Source organism: Panthera uncia, chromosome C2, assembly GCF_023721935.1.
Source record: "Panthera uncia isolate 11264 chromosome C2, Puncia_PCG_1.0, whole genome shotgun sequence".
NCBI classification, from domain to species: Eukaryota; Metazoa; Chordata; class Mammalia; order Carnivora; family Felidae; genus Panthera; species Panthera uncia.
The window spans coordinates 132,256,120-132,277,530 of record NC_064810.1 but is presented as its reverse complement, the minus strand read 5'-3'; positions in this window follow the sequence as shown (position 1 = coordinate 132,277,530).

The window sequence follows — 21,411 nt, the reverse complement described above, 5'->3', positions numbered from 1 at the left end:
AGATGGCAATCTGGTTGAAAGGGGAGGCCAAGAGATTTATCCTGAAGCTGTGTTTTCAGAGTAGGCACATGGTTTTTAATGAGATTTGTGTTTATTTTTATTGGCTGAGGGAGTGGGTTTGGTGGTGGTAGTAATGGTGGTGATGTGTGTGTGTGTGTGTGTGTTTTGTAGGAGGAGGATGCGGTGGTCACTGCTCTCCTCAGCCAACCTTTGACTTTGAAAATAAGATGAAAGATAGAGTGATGATAATATGTTACTAACATACATGCGTTTGTATGTTATAAAATGTTTTAAATACAAACTATGTCTAGAATATAGTAAAAAAGTGAAATGAGAAAGTCAAGTTACCATACATGCTTAAATATAAGGCATTTTTTTCCTCCAAAACTTAAAGAAAAGGAATCACCCGATATTCAAATGACAGCGAAGGCTCTCATGTTAGAAAGTTCTATCATTATTTAGTTTGAACAACAAAGTGCAGTTTGTGAAAGGACATCATCTAGAACAAGTATACGTCCAGGGAGAAGTGTTAGTGCAAGAAACAATAGTTTCCCTGGACGTTATCTGCCAATTCCTGATGGCCTATCATCTGGGACAATGCGCCAAGCACACCGCAGACAGAAGGCAAAACCTGTCAAGTCACGCCAGAGAGCACCATTTAAAGTCCAGACCCCTGGGGCGCCTGGGTGGCGCAGTCGGTTAAGCGTCCGACTTCAGCCAGGTCACGATCTCGCGGCCCGGCGTCAGGCTCTGGGCTGATGGCTCGGAGCCTGGAGCCTGTTTCCGATTCTGTGTCTCCCTCTCTCTCTGACCCTCCCCCGTTCATGCTCTGTCTCTCTCTGTCCCAAAATAAATAAAAAACGTTGGAAAAAAAAAAAATTTTAAAGTCCAGACCCCTGAAGGCTGAACTAGGAAAAATCTATCCCACAGCAGGAGGCAGAGGGGATAATTGCCAGTCTTGGCTCTGGATTTTTGCTAAATAGAAAAAGAAAAAAGTCTCCCCTAAGAATTGTCAACTACAGACTATATTTATGCATGTTTGAGGACATTTCTAAAACCTCAAGCTGGAAATTTGAAGTTGTCCTTCAAATTTCACCAAGCATCAGCATGGCAAACATAAGCAAACACAAGCACTTCATGAAACACCCTTAAAAACCAGATGTCAAAAAATTCTTATGTTCTAAGGAGCATGAACTGATACACGAAAATCACAAAACATATGAAGCAAAACACAATGAGTGGAAGTAAGTAGAAACAAACAAACAAAAAAGGTATAATCAGACATCCAAAGGCCATAGATATTGGAAGTATCATTTATGCAATACAAAGTACGTTTCTTTCATAGGTTTGAAAATTTTTAAGGTAATAAAAGTATGACAAAATAATAATAATTTCTCAAAAAAATAACCAAGCAGATTTTTAGAAGAACCAAACATAAATTCTTGAAGTTAAAAATGTAATAATTGAAATTAAAAACTCAGGAAAACCATTGAACAGTGGATTAGATACAGCTGAGAGGAAAATTAATGAATTGTAGGACACTTTAGAAGATATTGTCCAGAGTGTTGCAGAGACAGAGTGAAGAATAAATAAAGAGAGTATCATGAGGTCTAATTGGAGTTCTAAGGGAAGCTGATGTTGGAAATGGGGAGCGTCAGTTCCCCGAAGAATAATGGCAGAGCGTTTTCTACAATGGATGAAAGATGCCAGACTTAGATTTGAGAAGCCCATAGACTCTCTCTCTGTCTCTTTTCTTAAATGTTATTTATTTTTGAGAGAGAAAGAGAGAGAGGAAAGGGACAGAGTGTGAGCAGGGGAGAGGCAGAGAGAGAGGCGGGGGGACACAGAACTCAAAGCGGGCTCCAGGCTCTGCAGCAGAGTCAGATGCGGGGCTCAAACTCACAAACTGTGAGATCATGAAGTTGGACGCTCAACTGACTGAGCCATCCAGGCACCTGAGAAGCCCATAGACTCTTAACAGAATAAATAAAAAGAAATCTAGATTCATCCACACTGGAAGTTCAAAACACTAAAAACAAAGAAAAAGCAATAAAATCAGCCAAATAGAAATACAATAAGTAGCATAACAGATGACTTCTCAACAGTGATAATAGAAGGCCAAAGTTATGAGAAAAATACCTTTAAAGTGTTGGGTGTGAATATACTGTTGACTCAAAATTGTATACCTAGTTAAACTGACCTTCAAAAGCAACAGTAAAAAAAGGACATTTTCAGACAAAAAAAATGTGTAAATCTTAAGTGTACAATATAATGAAGTCCAACAATTGTAATTCAATCCCCTATCAAGGCATAGAACAGACCCCTTTCCAGTCAATCCTTACTCTCCCACACCCACTCCAGCGTAACCATATTTTTATGCTTTTTCCACTGCAGACTATTTTTGCCAGCTCTAGAACTTTATACAGAAGGAATCCTACTCTTTTGCACTTTTTATGTATTCTTGTGTAAGGCTCCTTTCAGCATAATGCTTTTGAAATTCATTCATATTTTTGCATGAATTCTATGTCATCCCTTTTTATATTTGAATATTGTTGAGTAGTGTTCCATTGTATGAATATTCCACTCTTTATCCATTTTCCTATTGATGGATGACTGTGCCAGTTTGGGGCTATTATGAGTAAACTGATATAAACATTCTTATGCATGTATTTTTGTGGATGCTTATTCTTTATAAGCTCACATGAGACATTTGCAAAAAATGATTCTTTGCTTTGCTGCGGAGCAAAGTTCAACAGTATTCAATGCATCAATACCAAGCCTACACATTCTCTGAATAGCAGCAAAATATAAACCAATAAAGAAAAGAATTTTAAAACACATGTCTTTGTATGTTTAAATACACTTGTAAATAATTCATGGATTAAAGAAGAAACCATAATGGCAATTAGGAAAAAGAACCAAAAGATTTTTTTAGGTTGTATATGGTAGTGTGACATACAGCTAAAATGGCACTGAGAGGAAAATTTATAGGCTTAAATTCATGTATTAAGAAAGAAAAAAGGCAGAAAGGACAAAGCATCTAACTTAAGAAATAAGAAAAGAATGACAGGATTAATCCAAAGAAAGGAAATTGTAATAATAAGCACAAAAATTAATGAAATGGAAAGTAAAGATATACTACAAAGATATACTACAAAGATATACCCAAAGTTGGTGATTTGGAAAGACTAATGAAATTGATGGACTTCCAGCAAGATTAATTAAAAGGGAATAGAGAACACAAATGAGTCCTCTTTGCAGTGAAACATAATCGTAGCCATTACAGAGATTACATTTTATATAAAAGAATACAAAAATGTTATGAAAATAAATGTAAAAATTGAAATAAACTAAATAAAACCCATACACATACAAACACACACACACATAAAACTTAGAAACTGACCTAAATGTTTTCTGGAGACATGCTTTGTCTCAAAACTTCTCTTCCCAGGTTGCAAGCTTATTAGGTGTATTTCTTTTTTTCAAGTTATTGCAGAAGAAAAATGGAAAATGAGAATTGACAAACTCCAGCAGTTGAAAGGTTGAAATTTGCGGCTATCACTCATCTCCAGTTTGTAAATCACTTTGAAATTTGCACACAGTCCCACGGCTAAGATTGTTACCATTAAAATACAGTCTGGAAGGAAACGCCAAATAAAACTGCTGGTTGTCACACTTTTTTATTAAGTCCTCTGGATGGATTAAGATGGCTCTCTGTTAGCCCTCTTCAATTAGATAGAATGGTTCAGGGACTAAGACTAAGACAAGAATCCTGATAAGCTCAAAGGACCCATAATTATGTTTAGAGGGGAGTGTGCTTCCTTTTACCCAGCGAAAGGAATCATTTTTTGAAATATTAAGAGAATTTGTTTCCCAAAATACCAACAGCCTGGATTAAAAGAGACTGTGACTGTTTGGTACAGTTAGGCTGCAAACATTTTATAGGAGGCAGTAGATTGAGAAAGCCCTTCTTCAGATATGGCTGAGGAAAGCTATGAACATGGATCCTCCACAAAGTTCAGGGAAGAGCCAAGGAAAACAGTGGACTGGGGAACTGCTCCTAGGCACAATGACCATAGTCTAATTAAGAAATGCCTCCACCTCCAGAGTAGCAGGGCTCACTGCATTTCCCAGAGGGATTTCAGGATTGCTACGGACCAGTAAAAATGATGAACTTCCAAACTTCCCCCTTTCCAATGGGGACATGCACTTCCGTTCTACTAACTCTGTTCTACCATTATAGATGGTGCTGAGGAGATCCACATAAGATGCCTTTTTTGTACTTAAGAGGCATAACTCTAGACATGATGTAGAGCACTGGATCCCAGACTCAGAACCTAATATCATAATTAAGATTTTTCATTATCTCAGTGAGTGTATTTTACTTGTAGAAGGAAGAAAATTTTGTTACTGAAAGAGGTGACTATAGTAGTCTGTTATTTATTAACAATTACTCATTCCCACTCATTCCCTAAAGGACAGGGTATAAAGTCTCACCTCATTGACTTTCAGCTTGTCCATGTGACTTGCTTTGGCCAATGAGAAAGGAGAAAATGTGATGTCTTTTACATATGGTTTGGCTCATGTCTCTTATGTTCCTACCCTCAGTCATGAACATAGCAAGTTTCAAATATGAACCACTTTTTCAGCCTGGGTTCTAGAATGAAAGGGAAGATGGAGCGGTGCCCAACTGAGCCAACCAAAGACAATCAAAATCACAATATAGCATGTTACACGAGCAAAAAATAAATGATACTGAAAACCTTTAAATAATGGAGTTATTGCTATAGCAATAGTTGATACTTGCCAACTTATGTTGTGATACTAGTATAAATTTATTATGAAAACCAAGAAAGAAAACGGAAAAAAAATCCAAGAAAATATATAGGTCATTTCATTCATCAACATATATTAAAAATTCTAAACAAATATTGTCAAACTGAATCTAGCATTACATATAAGGGATGATACCTGCTTGACTAACTTGATTTATTCCAGGAATGCAAGTTTGGTTCAACAGTAGAAAATGTATTCATAAACTTATTATGTTAAAAGATTTAAAAAAATCATATGACCATCATAGATGTAGAAAACGCATTCAATAAAATTCAACCTTAATTTACAATAGTAATTTTAAAAAGCCTCTCAGGAAAGAAGACTGTCTTAAATCTGATATAACATGTCTATGATAAACCTACAGCAAACATCCACTCAATATTAAAGTCATTTCTTTTGATGGCAAGTAAACACATTTATTGAATGATCTAGTGGATTGTACACAAAGATTTTTAAAATGAAAAAATAGGGGCGCCTGGGTGGCTCAGTCGGTTAAGCAGCCGACTTCGGCTCAGGTCATGATCTCACAGTCCGTGAGTTCGAGCCCCGCGTCAGGCTCTGTGCTGACAGCTCAGAGCCTGGAGCCTGTTTCGGATTCTGTGTCTCCCTCTCTCTGACCCTCCCCTGTTCATGCTCTGTCTCTCCCTGTCTCAAAAATAAATAAAACGTTAAAAAAAAATTAAATAAAATGAAAAAATAAGAATTGGAAATAAACAAAAATATCCTATTTCATAGGTATTATGACAAATAGCCATTTGAGAAAAATAAAAAATACTGTTTCTAATCCTTAGCTATTTTTTTGATTTATTGTATGTTGTCTAAGACTATACACATTAAAAATGTAAGGAATTTTCAAATGATATATTTCACTTTAAAAGAGGATTAATCAAGTTTGCTAAATATAGTAAAACCTTGGTTTGTGAGCATAATTCATTCTGGAAGCATGCTTGTAATCCAAAGCACTTGTATATCAAAGCAAATTTCCCCATTAGAAATAATGGAAACTCAGATGATTCGTTCCATGATCCCCAAATATTCATATAAAAATGATTACAATGCTGTAATATAGTACAAAAAAATAAAGAAAATACAAAATATAAAGAAAAATAAATTAACCTGAGCTTACCTTTGAAAACCTTCGTGGTTGGTGTGAGGGAGACAAGAGAGGAGGGTTATTGTATAGGACGACTTTCACTATCACTAATGGAATCGCTGCTGTCTATTGGCTCATTGGAATCTTTTTTCTCTTTGTGCAATTTTAACAAGGAACCTACCCAACGATACTTGCTTTTGCCTCTTTTTGAGGAAATGTGACATTGTGTTGTCGTTAAACAGATTCATCACTCACACTGCTACAGCCTTATTCAGGTGGTGCTTTTCTAAAGAATTTTGCACTGTTTCCCACATTTTACACATTTCCCCAATCTCATTCGAAGTGAGGGATTCTTCTGCCTTTTTCTTCTCTTCCTCTGCAACCAGAGAGAGAGAGAAGAACCATTGGCTCAGTTGTGATCATGTGATGCTTGGCCTCACGTACTACTGTTATTGCAAGACATCGCTTCTTTATCAAGTCGAAATTTATCAGAAATGTTTGCTTATCTTGTGGAACACTTGCAGAACAAGTTACTTGCAATCAAAGGTTTTACTGTATAAGATTAAGAAACAAAAGCCAACTGTATTTTATATACCACTAACAAACAGAAAATACAATTTAAAAAGATACAGTTTAGAAGATCAACAAAAACATAAGATATATAGAAATATACCTAACACTACGTGTAAGACCATTATGTGGACAATTTTAAAATTTGAAAGCCATAAAGGAAATCAGATAAACAGAAGAAACAATCATGTTCATCGATAAAAAGATGTTTTAAAGATGATTATCGTCCCCAAATTAATCTCTAAATAAATCGCAGTTCCAATTGGAATCCCAGAAGGATTTTTGTGAAACTTGTAAGCAATTCTAAAACTTATAAGGAATGGCAAATGACCCAAAATAATCAATACACTAATAAAGAAACTAACCCTACCAGATAACAAGGCTTTTTATAAAGTTCTAATAATAAGGACAAGGTGGGGTGGGTGAAGGGATAGTTAGAAAACTGAAGAATATGAAGCCTAGGTGGCAAATTCTACTACATTAAAATTAAAAATGAATAGCAGACTGGGGGTTTCCAGGGCTGGGAGAGGAGAGAATGGGGAGCAATTACTTAATGGGTATGGGGTTTCCTTTTGGGGGTGATGAAAATATTCTGGACCTAGACAGAGGTTGTAGTTGTACAACACGGTGAATGTACTAAATGCCACTGAGTTGTTAACTTCAAAATGGTTACTTTTATGTCATATGAAATTCACCTCAATTAATAAAAATCAACAGTAATAATAATACCTAAAAAAATTGTTTGTTAAGAAATAGTGTAAAAGGACAACTCACAAACTGAGTGAAATATTGAAATACAAATAAACTGACAAAAAATTCAATTCCAAAATATACAGTGTCCTTATAGGAACATGCTTTCACAGAAGAAAAATCATGCCTTTCCCATAAACATGCAAAAAGTGATCAATATCCTTAATAATCAGGAAAATCTAATTTAAAATCTCAATGAGATACCATTTCACACCCATCAGATTAATAATAACAATAGTAATAATAACAATTATAATAACACAATATAATAATAATAAAGTCTCACAATACCAAATTATAGCCAGAACGTGAAGCAATGTTGTATTTTATATACTACTGGTTGGATTACAAACGCTGCAGCTAACTTTGGAAACCTACTTGAAATGACTTCTAAAGCTACAGATGCTCTTTTCCTATGGCCCAACTACTGCACCCCTAGGTAAGCACGCCAGGGAAGCTTACACATGTGCCCCAGATGACATTGCTTATAATAGCCAAAAGCTTAGAAACCATCTAACTTCCCATCAATAGTAGAATATGTAAGTAAATTGTGCATTCACAGCATGGTAAAGTATATAGTAGTGAAAATGAATGAAATTTGCCAAACCTATCAATGTGAATGAGTTTCAAAATTCAATGTCAAACAAAAAAAGCAAGAAGTAGACGAATGTATTTTGCAGGAGTCCACTTACATAAATGTTAAAATTGCAAATTAAAAAACATATATTAGAAAGCATATATAGTAATATTTTATTTTCTTTTACTTAAGATTTTATTTTTAAGTCATCTCTATACCCAACATGGGGCTCGAACTCATAATCCTGAAATCAAGAGTCGCATTCTCTACCAACTGAGTCAGCCAGCCCCTTATAGAACAATATTTTAAAGAAAAGTGAGAGAATAATTAACAGAAAACTTGGAATACTGGTTACTTTCATAGGTGAGAGAGGGAGATCCATATAGGAGGTTCAAAGGCATTAGGATTGTCCAGTTCTTACGCTAGTCAGTGCAACTTTGCTCATTTTATTATTATCTATGAACATTCTTTAAAACATCCTTCTGCATTTTACATGTATATGCTATATGTATGCTGTATCTCACAATTTTTTAAAAGAAAAAAGAAAAATTTGTGGAGATCACAAATAGATCCCAACTGGACAAACGAGTAAAGCCAACCCGTAATGTGATGTGAAGAGATAATTGTGCTTTTGGAATAAAAAAATAAAAACCCAATGATAGAACATTTTATATGGATTCCAAAAATGCTTATCCATTCCCATAGAGAGCCCAAGGTATGCCACAGTTTCTCAAAATAAAATTACTATTGTATTCTTCAGGATTCTTCTGGTTATAAATGATAGAAACCTAAAAACCTATTTTATGCAAAAGAGTGAAATTTATTGGAAGATTCATGGGACCCTGGGAAGAGTAAGAGTGCAGCTAGCCTCAGAGATCATACTGCTACCATAGAACCAAAGAGTTATATTTCACTTTTTTGCTTAAGATAGGTTTTTTTAGGTTCTAAACATACAATGAAAAGAATCCTAAATAATACAATTAGTAATTTTACTTTGAACAACAACAACAACAACAACAACAACAACAAACTTTTGGTATCTTTTGCCTCTGTTTCACAATATGCGCCAGCTTTCCTGCCTTGTAGAGGACATCATTGTCCTCTACAAGGCAGGAACCATTATTGAAAACTACTCCAGGGTTCGTATTTCCAAGTTTCACCACAGAGAGGAATGGACACAGTTTCTTTGGCAACCAAGTTTTAAAATCTCAGAGAAAGGTTCTGAATGGCCTAGCCTAAGTCAGATGTCCATCCCTGGGCTAGTCAACTGTAAGCAGGAGGGTGGGATCTGTAAGAAGATGTCACCAAGTCAAGCCCCATTGCTTAAATGAGAGGGAGATTCCTTCTTATCCCTTAGTGCTCAGCTTAAATACCACTTTCTCAGAAATGCCTCTCCTAACTACACCATCTAGCGTAGGTGCCCTCCTCTTATCCTGCACCTGTTCCTTCTGCAGCACTGACCACAATATGTAGCTGCTTTATTTTAATTTATTTGTTTACCTGATATGGTAGGCAAAATAATGTCCCTGCCCCAAAGATACCCATGCCCTAATCCTCAGAACCTGTGAATAAATTACCTTACATGACAAAAAGAACTTTGTAGATGTGATTGACCTGGAGATGAAGAGATGATCCTGGTGGGTCCAATGTAATCACATGAATCTTAAAAGCCAAGGACCCTTCCCAGCTGTGGTCACAGAGAGATGTGACGACAAAGGAAAGGTCAAAGGACTGTGACGTGAGAAGGACTTGCTCTGATGTTGCTGGCTTTGATGATAGAGGAAGGAAGGCTATGAACCAAGGAATACAGGTGGACTCTATAGGCTGGAAATAGTAAGGAAATGAATTCTCTCCTACAGCTTCCAGAAAGAAATGCACCTTGATTTTAGCCTCAGTGAGCCCTGTGTTGGACTTCTGACCTACAGAATTATAAGATAATAAACTTGTACAGGTGTAAGCCACTAAATTTGTGGTGATTTGTTACAACAGAAATAAGCAACTAACATCCCTGGCCATTATCTTCTCTTAGAATGCACTCTTCAAGAAAGAGGGAATATTTCTATCTTTTTCTTTGTATCTCCATGCACAGTGTCTAGCACTTATTCGTTGAATGAATAAATAGATGAATTAAATGAATGAACTAAGAAATTTGTGACTCCTATCCAAAAGTTCATCTTGTAGTCTTCATATGAAGTGTTTATCTTCCCTCTGTGGGAGTCACAAATGTGGAGAATCAAATAGAAATTGAAGCTGATGATCTCAAGTTTCTCTCTATGGGTCAGAAGGGAAAACTTTGGCTGAGAGAATGTGAAAAACGAGCGCTCTTCTGCAAAGAGAGAAGAATTATGCCAAGCCAAGAGAACAATCAAAGATGCTAGCAAATCATAGAGCTGGGACAGCACTTACTCTCTATTTGAGCCTTCAGATGGGATGTGTTTTCAGTTAGCTGACATTTCCTATTCAAATTCCAGAAAGTTCCCACTGTCACAAGCTTGGTAAAATACTGGGTCATCCACGTCAGCTCCAAAATGGTCTCTTTTCCGGTGCAGTCAGATTCTATGATTTACACCCATTAATGGAAACTAGTAACTTTTCTAGAAGAAAAATGATGGCATATTCTGAGGAATGTATCCTTTCTCAGGCAATTTGTTTTTGAAGAGAAAGTTCAAATTACTGATCAGATAATTCACTCTGTCTCTGTGGGTTCGGCAATAGAATACCTTTAGTACTCAAAACCAACTAGTTAAAACTGGCAGCTCTTTTCACCTGGAATAATAAGATAAGTGTGCCACAAAATGCGCAGGCAACAGTAAAGAAAGGGTTAAAGCAATATCATCTGAGACAGATTTAGAACCACTGAAATACTATGAAATATATGTAGCAAAACAAGTCGTTGGAAGGTTAAAAGAATGGGTCTTGACTATTTTCATATAAAACTTTTGGTTCTACCCCATATCCTTAACAAAAGCGCATATATGTGTGTATATACATAATATGTGTATATATGTATATGTCAGCTACTGCTGACAGATAATTTCTTACTCAAAACATGTACATATGGAATGGCTTTGCGTGGTGGTCCAGCCAACTCATGGAGCTCCAGGCAGAGAAAATGTGCCTTACCCCAGAGTCCAGGGGCGCCCACGGGCAGTAAATCATTATTCCCATCTGCAGATAGACTCCACATCTGAATTAGAAGACTTACTTTCACTTTCTTCCTCCCTTTCCTTCTACCAAATATTTTTAGATCCTTGAATTTCCATCTCTCTTCATGGTAACTGTGGAGGAAATGATTTTGGATGGAATTAAGTGGGCACAGGTGGTATATAATACATACTAGCTCCCAGCATAACATCTGCTTCAGATTCTTCAAAGCTTCTTATTTTTACAACAGTCCTCTTTGTCTGTTCTCTCTTTTTTGTAGTTCTGTGGGGTTGTTGTTTTTTTCTTCCTATTTCAAGTCCCTGGAAGAAAGAGGAAATGGGGGTGGAGGACAGAGAAATTCCATATGCTTCATCAGATGATAGCATGTAGTTATGTCTGTTGATCTATGATGGCTCACACTTTCTAGACCAGCACTGTCCAACAGAGCTTTCCGCGAAGAATGGAAACGTTCTGCATCTGCACTAGATCTAATAACTTCAACGATCTCCTGAGCGCTTAAAATGTAGCTAGCCTAATGACTAATTGAATTTTAAGTTTTGTTTAATTTTAAGTTATTTGAATTTAACTATCTGTGGCTAGTTGCCCCCATGTCGGGCAGCACAGTCCTCAACACCTGACAAGCATTGGAAAATTCTAATTCGCTTTTGCCTATGTGTTTTTCTGTATACATTATACTTGATTTCCTTAAGATAAAATCCTTAAAGGTTAAAGTTTGCATTTCAAACATTAATGTGTTCCTAAGCATAACCACTCTCTCTATCGCTCTTTCTTGCTCTCTCTAAAGTTCTTTCACACCTTGTTTCCTCTGTCTTATTCTCTTTTCAGTCGTATCCAATTACACACACACACACACACACACACACACACACACACGTCCCAGAACATTAGATACCATGAAGAAAGACGTGTCTGTCATTCCTCTGTATATTGCTTCTGAAAAAGTAAATGTGAGAGAAAAGGAGGAAATGTGTGATGGCCAGTCTCGTAACATTTTCAAATGTAAATATTAGGGAAAGTTTATAAATCCAGGGCAACGTGTACATGCAGAGCCATGAGTTGCAGCTTATTACAGAGTACCTTGGCAATGACGATGCTTTGTCCAAAGTGAAATGTGTGATGAAGTGTTATCATTAACAAAAGAAGGGAAAGCAAAACAGAATTGGAGATTTTTGTTGGGTTTAGACCTTCAATAACTTCGTGAGTTTTGTGAAATGCTTTTTTTCCATCAAGGGATATTTTTCTTTTCTTAAGCCATTGTTGGTTCAAGTGAATGTTTAATAAATAACCTGCTTTTATTCCTAAGTGGTAGGCTGGACTGTGTAACTAATAAAGTCTGTTGTTTGACAGTCCTGCCGACTGTCTTTCTATCATAGAAATAAAGATGGTGACATGCCATTTTGAATCCAACCAGATCCAAACCTCCCATCAGAAGTTAAGGTTTGGTTTCTAAATTTAGTATCTATAGTTTCTCAAATGTGACTGCTAACAAGAGGAAGAATTTCATTACAACAAAACATTCCTTAGAAGAGCTGGCATGTTGTTCTAGCGATCCCTTCCTATTGAATGCTGTCTCCACCAGCAAATATCAACATGGCAAGTATTTTCCCTGATCCTTCAAAGTTGGGCTATGGCCCCCAAATCCTTTATATATATATATATATATATATATATATATATATATATATATAAAATTTTATTTTATATTTGAGAGACAGAGAGAGAGAGCGAGCATGAGTAGGGGAGGGACATAGAGTGGAGACACAGAATCCAAAGTAGGCTTCAGGCTCCGAGCTATCAGCACAGAGCCCGATGCCAGGGCTCAAACCCACGAGACGTGAGATCATGACCTGAGCCGAAGTCGGACGCTTAACTGACTGAGCCACCCAGGCGCCCCATTTTTAATTTTTTTTAGCATTTATTTATTTTAGAGAGAGAGAGACACAGAGTGCGAGCAGGGGAGGGGCAGAGAGAGAGGGAGACGCAGAATCCGAAGCAGGCTTAAGGCTCTGAGCTGTCAGCACAGAGCCCGATGCGGGGCTCGAACTCACGAACCACGAGATCATGACCTGAGCCAAAGTCAGAAGCTCAACCAAGTGAGCCACCAGGCCCCCCTAACATCCTTTTAAATAACATTTTGGTTCCCATAGGAATCAGATCTGAAATAAGGATTTGTGTATTTGGTTTATTTCAGAGGTACAGTGACACTTGTATGCCAGTAGGCAAGTAATACAGGGAAGAGAAGGTAATCAATAGGGAGTGCATTATTAAGCCAGCTATTGTTATGAGTGAGGGAAGTTTAACCCCAGGGATTAAATGGCATACAGTGTAAAATACTGGATAAGGGACAACGGCATTGGAATACTTGTACTTCCAATAGCTGTTAGTCATTGGTTACTAAATACCTTGAAAGTTATGTTAATTCTCAGACACATCAGTAGGGTGAAGTTGGTCCTTTCCACCAAAGGGCAGCCCTCTGACAAAGATTCAGGAGCTGGCCATCAGAAGCCAGGCTGGCATGCACCAGTAGGGTGAATGGTTCTGAGGGCATGTGGGCAGAGTTTTAACAGAATCTACTACATAAATATTACATAAGATGGAATCCTTCTTAGAGTAAAGAATAACAGTTTTATAGAGCTCATTTTAGTTATTCCAAATATTGCATTTTCTAGTTAAAAGAAAGACTAGTCTAGAATTTGGTGATTCTTCCATATTCAGTTCAAGATTTAATGGATTTCGATAATGACTTCCCCATACTTCTAAGACTAAGGAAGATTCATCTTTATTTAGCATAGAAGCCACTCTCTATCCTTGATTGCTTTAGCCACATGATGTTTCCTAATTTGCTTACATTTTTATTCATATAAAACAATCTGAACTTTTAAAAAATTCCAGGTTTGGGTCCACTAATGAATGTGCCCTATATCGAAATGGCACAGAACGCCATGAACGTCCAATTGTGAACCTTCCAGATCAATGAGATATATCAGGAAAGAAGACATGAAGAGCAAGCTTGCGTCTAAGTGATGTATAAATGTTGATTTAGTGTACTCAAAACATGAAATGATTCAAGTAAAACCCCATGCCTTCACTCAGGCACATGTAAAATTATAATAGAATGCACTTGTCATAGATCATACTCAACAAAGAAGTTTCTCTCTCCGAGAAAGTCAGGATTTTATGTAACATTCAAGGTAGGCAACATGAAGCAGACCACCCAAGCCCTACCAATGAAGATAGTACAAATTTGGGGAAGAGTGCCCATGATGAAGGAAAGAAGGGGGGTTACCATGAAGACCACTCACAGAAAGAACTACAGAGCAAAAGAGACAGGCGTGATCAGGAGTCACAAAGCAGAGCCAAAATGAAGGACTATGAGACAATTCCAAGCAGGCAACTGGGCACAGGCACATCTAGAGGCATGGTCAGGAGAGGAAGAGGCCAGTGTAAGTGTCTTCACACAGAACAAAAAGGGCAAAGAGGCATAAAGAAAGTGAAGAGAACTAGGAGGAGTAAAAAGTGGTTCGGGGTCTCATCCGGGGATGCTAGTGACTGTCGGGAGCTCACGTGATCTTGGCAAATCCTACCAGCAGGAAACATTTCTTCATAGAACCCTACTGAGAAGAAGAATACCTCAGCACATGTGCAAACATCACCCTAATTCGCAAGGTCATTAAACTTTGTATTCCTTATAGCTGGCATATGACTTAATGTATTTTGGGGATTATATTTATTTGGTTAATAATTTTTAAATATCTGTTGACAAAAACAGCCCATATTCATTGTAGAGAGTTTTGGACATGCAGGTAAAAAAATCAAAGAAGAAAATCAAAATATACCACCCCAGAAATGTTGATATCTAATCTATAGTTTTAACAAAAAATCATAACATATAATGCGCAGTTTTGTAATTTTTTAACTTAGTACTTCAGAGTATTATTATTCTACTGAATAACATTTTGTCCATTTGTGAAAGCACTTCTAAGAACGTAGGATTTTTGGAAGTAAAAATGTCACTATCACCACTACGTCATACACAAAACATTTGAAAGAACAAAATGTTCATTTGTGTTAGGATTGTCACTTCCTAATACATCAGGGTGACTCTACTGTTCACACTGTTAATGCTTCAGTGTCCCAGCAGGAAACGAATTGCACAAGTAGGAACACTTTGAAGAGGGTTTGGAAAAGGTATAGGGAAACTGCAAGTACCTAGGAGGTAGGAACAACAGGATGAGAGAGCCTAAGGGAATTCAACTAAGGGAATTCTTCTGGGAGGGAGCTGGGAAGAAATATTCACCAATTCTACTCCTCTCTTCCTTTGGCTTTCTACCAGTATTCTCCCTCCCCTTGCTAAACCCACCTAGAAATCAGCCATCATGAAGGTCTTTTGATGGAGTCCAAAGAAACCAGTTTCCTGTGGCAGAAAGCAAGGCAGGACAGTCTAAAGGGTGGATGCTATCAAGCACTAGCACCTAAGAAAGGCTGGCTACTTCTCTCGTCTATATATTCTGGGTAGCAAAACCTGTCTACCTTTCATGCAATCACTTAATTATTCATTCATTCAAGAAAGATATTCAAACATCATGTTAATAAGAGTAAAACGTGGGCATGGTTGCAAGGGAGCGGCTACACTAAATATCCAGCAGTAGGGGATTGTTAAATGTTGGTATGTCAAAGGATAAAGTTCTAGGCAGGTGGTAATAATGCATACTATTTAAATGTATGTCAGTTCTCCTTTTCACATTAGTATACTGGCATAGCCACATTTGGAAGGAATTAAGATTGTAAGCAATTGAGCCATGGGTCTAAAGGTAGAAAGCATTTCGCTCAAACAGGTAGGTGTGGACAATTTTCTAAGTTCCTGTGTCAATTCCTTTCCATCTCCTATGTGTGAAAAAGTTCTCTGTAGTTTGGCTCAGAGTTCTAGTTTAATTGTGATTTCCTTTTCTTCCAGGCAGTCAATATACAAATTTGATATCAGAGAAGAATGTTTCAGTACAGACATTAGAAAAAACCTACAGACAAAGCTTAAGTCTTTATAGAATAAAGATAAAACCAACCTGCCCTGTTTTCATTTACTCCATCTGCCTAATTATTTTCTACTTCCTACTTTATGGTAATTTATCAAGTTTTCTTTGGAGTCAACAGCTGACCTAAGATGTCAAATTATTAAAGTCTTGATACAATAGTGAAGTGTACACAACCCATATAAAATAACAATATCTCTGCAGCTGTGCAAATGAGAATAACTTGACCCCACTTAACCAAGCCACTTTTCAGGGAGAATAAAAAATAACTCCTTCTAGTCTAGGTCGCAATGACCTTGGTAAGTCCCCAAACCAAAATGGCTTCCAACCTGAACTGACCAGCCATATTGCTTTTTTAATGAGAAGGTTTTCTGAAAAGGCCATAAAGATTAAACTCCTTATCTAAATCATGAGACTTTTCAACTGTTGGCATTTTATGTTGCAAAAAGATAGATTAAAGTCTTAATATTCTGTTGGATTAAATAACACACACTGCACTATGACAAAATATATGAGTTAGTGTGCTTGAACTGACATAAATGTCCTTATATACTAGCACATTTTATGTAGGGTCATATAAATGAGAAGAGATAATTTGTAATAAAAATAAACATAATATTCACCATTGTTAACATCTCAGAAAAATTGGCATTTGCTTTTTATGGCATTTGTTCAATACTCCTTCAACTGACAGAGGGTTTTACTCTCCCCAGAGGAGAGAGAAGTGAAATCTTCCTGGGCAAACAGTGTGTTTGTTGTGGGTAGGGGCCTCTATTTTCTTAGCCTAGCAAAATTCTGTGACAAATATCCTTCTGCAAGAGAAAACTGACATTATGCAGATAAAACCCAGGTAATTGTAACTGTAAATCTTCCCTCCTTAGATATTAAGGTGCTATTTGTGGGTTATTCAAAAAACAGGTTTACAGTTATTTTTAAGAAACAGTTTATTACAAGGTAAGAAATCATTGTCAGTGTTTAAACAACTCGTCGATACTTTTCAACATTATCCTCTAACCAGTTTGAGCATCACTCTTAGTTTGGGACAAGCTTTCTGCCAGTGGTTGAATAAAATAATGGCTCCTTAGCACTCCCAGGCTTCTGTTTTTGTAGCCTCAGAGCTGCCTGAAAACTCTGTCTTCTGTTTTGCCGCCCTTTGTATACCTTCTAAAGAGTTCAACAAATTGTCAATGAGCTTTTTTTCCCCGAGTTAATTTTTTTTGTGGCACACACTTTGTCCGTAGAGGTGGGGGGAGTGGGGGAACACATGTTTAGGATTGTGGCCATTTTAAACTAAGGGGGTGCCAAATCACAAACAGTCTTGCAGCTGATCCACTTTGCAATGTTGTCACACATGCCTAACAAAATATTGTACCACCGACACAATCGTTGTATTCGGCACCGGTAATTAACCTTGTAGAGTTATTTTAAACAAGCCTCATGCATATGTCATAAAGCAAATGACAAATTAAAGGTTCAGATATGATTACGAAAGCTATTTTCCTTTTGGATTTAATTCTGTTCCTGCCGAAGCTTCTGTTAAGTCGCACTTTAAAGATCCATAAGGGTGGCAAGAACGTTAAAGACCCCACACACCCTTGACGGTTTTGGTTTTGTTTTCATTGTTTTGGGGTGAGGCCCAGTGATATGATTTGCCCAAGGTCACACAGCTAGTTCGTGATGGAATCAATAATAGATTCTCCTGGACCTTGCAGTTAGTATTTGTTACTCTGGTCTTTGTCTTGGTGGATTAAACATATGGCCCAATGTGGGGAGAGGAAATATTTGGCCTTATGGATTAAAAACAAGCTTATGTATTTTGCCTCTGAAAAATGTCCAAGATTCACTCCTGTTGTCTTCTTTGCCTTTTCATTTACTTCTGCATTAACTAAACTTTGCCCAGGAACATTATCAATTTTCCAAACTCATTAAAACCTCAAAATTCCATTTATCTGAACAAATACCATTTGATCTGGTCCATGTACTTCAATGCCATCATTTGGGCTATCTCAGCCGTTTGTTTTCTATAGGCTGACGTGATAAAAATACAGCTTCTCTTTGGAAAAGGGCATGTGAAGAGCGTTCCAGACAGGCAAAATGTGAGACCTGTGGTATATCCAGTCAAGGAGCTGAATACACACAGGCTGAATATCAAGGTCACACATATGTGTGGGGGAATAGCTAACTGAAAGCAGGCTGGAAAAAGAGAGACTTTTGTTTTCATTAAACTTGCTTACCTATTAATTTTTAGGACCTAAACCATATTTATCAGTGTTGACATATGTACCACATCATCTTCCTTTCAACCCTAATATCTCTACTCCACAATTAGTGTATCTGTGGCAAAGATGATTTAATATGACCCAAATGTTCATCTAATTGCTACTGTCTTTGGTTATCATTTTTGTCTTCATGTTCTTAAATTCAGTGACTTAGCCCCAAACTGAAATCCTTAGTGGTAAAATTAATTTGATCATTCTTTGTTCCAATAGAACTCTCCTGATACTGAAATGCCACTTGACATGGGGGGAAAAAAAAGTAATTATAGTGAGTGTGTATTTTACATGTTATGTGTTTGTGATATAATGGAAACTGAGAAATAAGAACAAATTTGGAGTGATTTTCACAATGATCTAAACAGATCTATTCTTCCATAGTTTCAGATTTGGGTTTTAGCACTTTGCAAAGATGTAGCAAGCAGCTGATACAGCCCTGTTTCTTTTTTTTTAAATTTTTTAATGTTTATTTATTTTTGACAGAGAGAGAGAGAGACAGAGCATGAGTGGGAGAGGGGCAGAGAGAGTGGGAGACACAGAATCTGAAGAAGGATCCAGGCTCTGAGCTGTCAGCACAGAGCCCGATTCGGGGCTCAAACTCGCGGGGCTCGAACTCACGGACCTCGAGATCATGACCTGAGCCGAAGTCAGACGCTCAACCGACTGAGCCACCCAGGCACCCCAGCCCCATTTTTTTATACCAGTTTTACTCAGCTGGTTGTAGATGGATTTGAATGTCTAATAAATGGACCATAAAATAAATACTCCCTTTTATCCTGACCACAATTGACCACATCTAAGCATACACACACACACACACACACACACACACACACACACACATCACAGGGCTGACAGAAAGATACACAAATAAGCAGATGAATGGAAAGGGACCAGTCCACAGAAGTAGAGAGACTAATCCTTCTCTCTATATTTTTTTTAAGATTTTTAAGTAATTTCCATACCCCACGGGAGGCTTAAACTCCAACCCCGAGATCAAGTCACATGCTGAACCAACTGAGCCAGCCAGGCTCCCCTCCTTTATCATTGCTGAAGTGGAACAGTGGCTCACTATTCCGTTGACCTTACTTCTGTGAATTCTAAGTCCGTTTGGTACACGTACACATACATCTACACAGTCCCTCAAATGGCCACACATTTCCTCAAATGACAGCACTTTAAGGAAGAAGTTCTTTTATTTGTTATTTTTAGCTTTTCTGTGATATTTGTATTTTATACTTAACATCTGTGTGGCCAGGAGGACTGTGAGGGTGATAACATTGGTGGCAGAAGCTGCCATTTTCCTTCTCCCACAGCCTCGACATTCATTTATACACACCAAAGGCTGCTTATTGCAAACACCTGTGAATCTTCTGAGCTCTTTCTGGTCATGGAGCCATACTCAGCCATTTTCAGGTCAAACCGGAAGTGTCAGAGAGTTAACGCCTCAGAAGCACCTCTCAGCTAATCACAGATGAGGATTTAGAAGATAACCACTCCAGCTTCTCCAGCCCTCTCTGAGATAACTCTGAAGTGTGTCCTACAGTGTCTCCCTCAGTTCTCCAGCAGGACTGAGCTCCAGTTGACCAATAGTGGTAAACTTGCTTCATATTACCCATCCTTATGGGCTTCCTTCCCTTCCCTGGTTCACTTCATTATAGCCCTGTTGGTGTTTCCTGTGTTTAGCTTCCAGATAAACTACTTGTACTTGACTCCTTGTCTCAGAGCTGGCTTTTGGAAGAATCCAGACTGGAATAAGCATAGTGGTTGAAAGTATAACTCTGTATTAACCCAGACCTCATTTCCAACCCTAGCTCTACCATTTCCTAACAGTACAGCAGGATCAAGTTAATTAAAACTCACTGCACTGCAGTTTCCTGGTCTTTAAAGTAAGAGTGAAAATACTAAAGCTATTGATAAGGTTAATTGAGGTGATATAAAGCATTAAACGCAGTAAATTGCACATAGTAAGCATTTAATACATGTTAGCTATTTATTCCAGTTATCTATTGTTGAGTAATAAATTAGTTAATACTTGGTAACTGAAAATAACCATGACTCCTCTGGGTGGCTCCTTCTTGGAGTCTGTTGTGCAGTATAGTTGGATGAAAGCCAAAAGTCACTTGAAGACTCAATCGGGTTGGACATCCTAAATGGCTCATTCACAAGGCAGGCAGTGTAGTGGATGCTGGTGCTGTCAGTCAGAGCACCCATGCATGGCTTTTTCATATGACTTGGGCTTCTCACAACATGATGGCTAGGTTCTGAAAGGGAGCATCCCAAAAGTGAGGGTTACAAGAGACCTAGGTGCAAACTGCTTACCTTTTTAGACCTAGTTTCAGAAATCATAACCCCTTCACCTATACCATAATTTACTGGTTAAAACTAACACTTGAAGACCAGTCCAGATGTAAGGGGAGAGGAACTGGACCTCAACTTTTGATGGGAGAAGTGTCCAAAACTTTTAATCTATATTATTATTATTATTACCGTTTATTGTGATCATCTGCTTCTGGCTGTGAAAATTCACCAAATATTTGTTGATTAATACAATTATGTACACATCACCCCATCATCAATCTCATTCAGTCAGTTGCCAAGTCTAATCTGTTCTATTTACAGTTACCCTTAATAACATGTACAGCATCTTAGGTCTGTTCCATTTTCTCCATTGACCGAACCCTTGTGATATCTTGCACCTACAAATTTGTGATAGATTTCTAACCAGTCTTCTGATCTCTAGCCTCTTCTTTGTCCTGTTCATCTTATACCTGATCCCCAGATTAATTCTCCTAGCGCTCAACATTAATCAGGTTTAAATTCTGCTCACAATTCTTCAATGTTTTCTCATTGTGTACTTAATAGAATCCAAACCCTTGGAATTCAATATGAAGCATTGTGAAATATAGAAAAATTTAAGGCTAATAAAAAAATAACAATAAATGCTTACATTAGAACAGACATTATTCTGAGTGTTTTATAGATATCTATTTCCTTAATCCTTACAAAAACCTTATGAGGATACTGTTATCTAATTTTACACTAAGGATCAACTTGCAGCTACCTGATATCCAAACTTATCATTTCATCCATCCTTGCTTTCTCCCTAAATCTTCA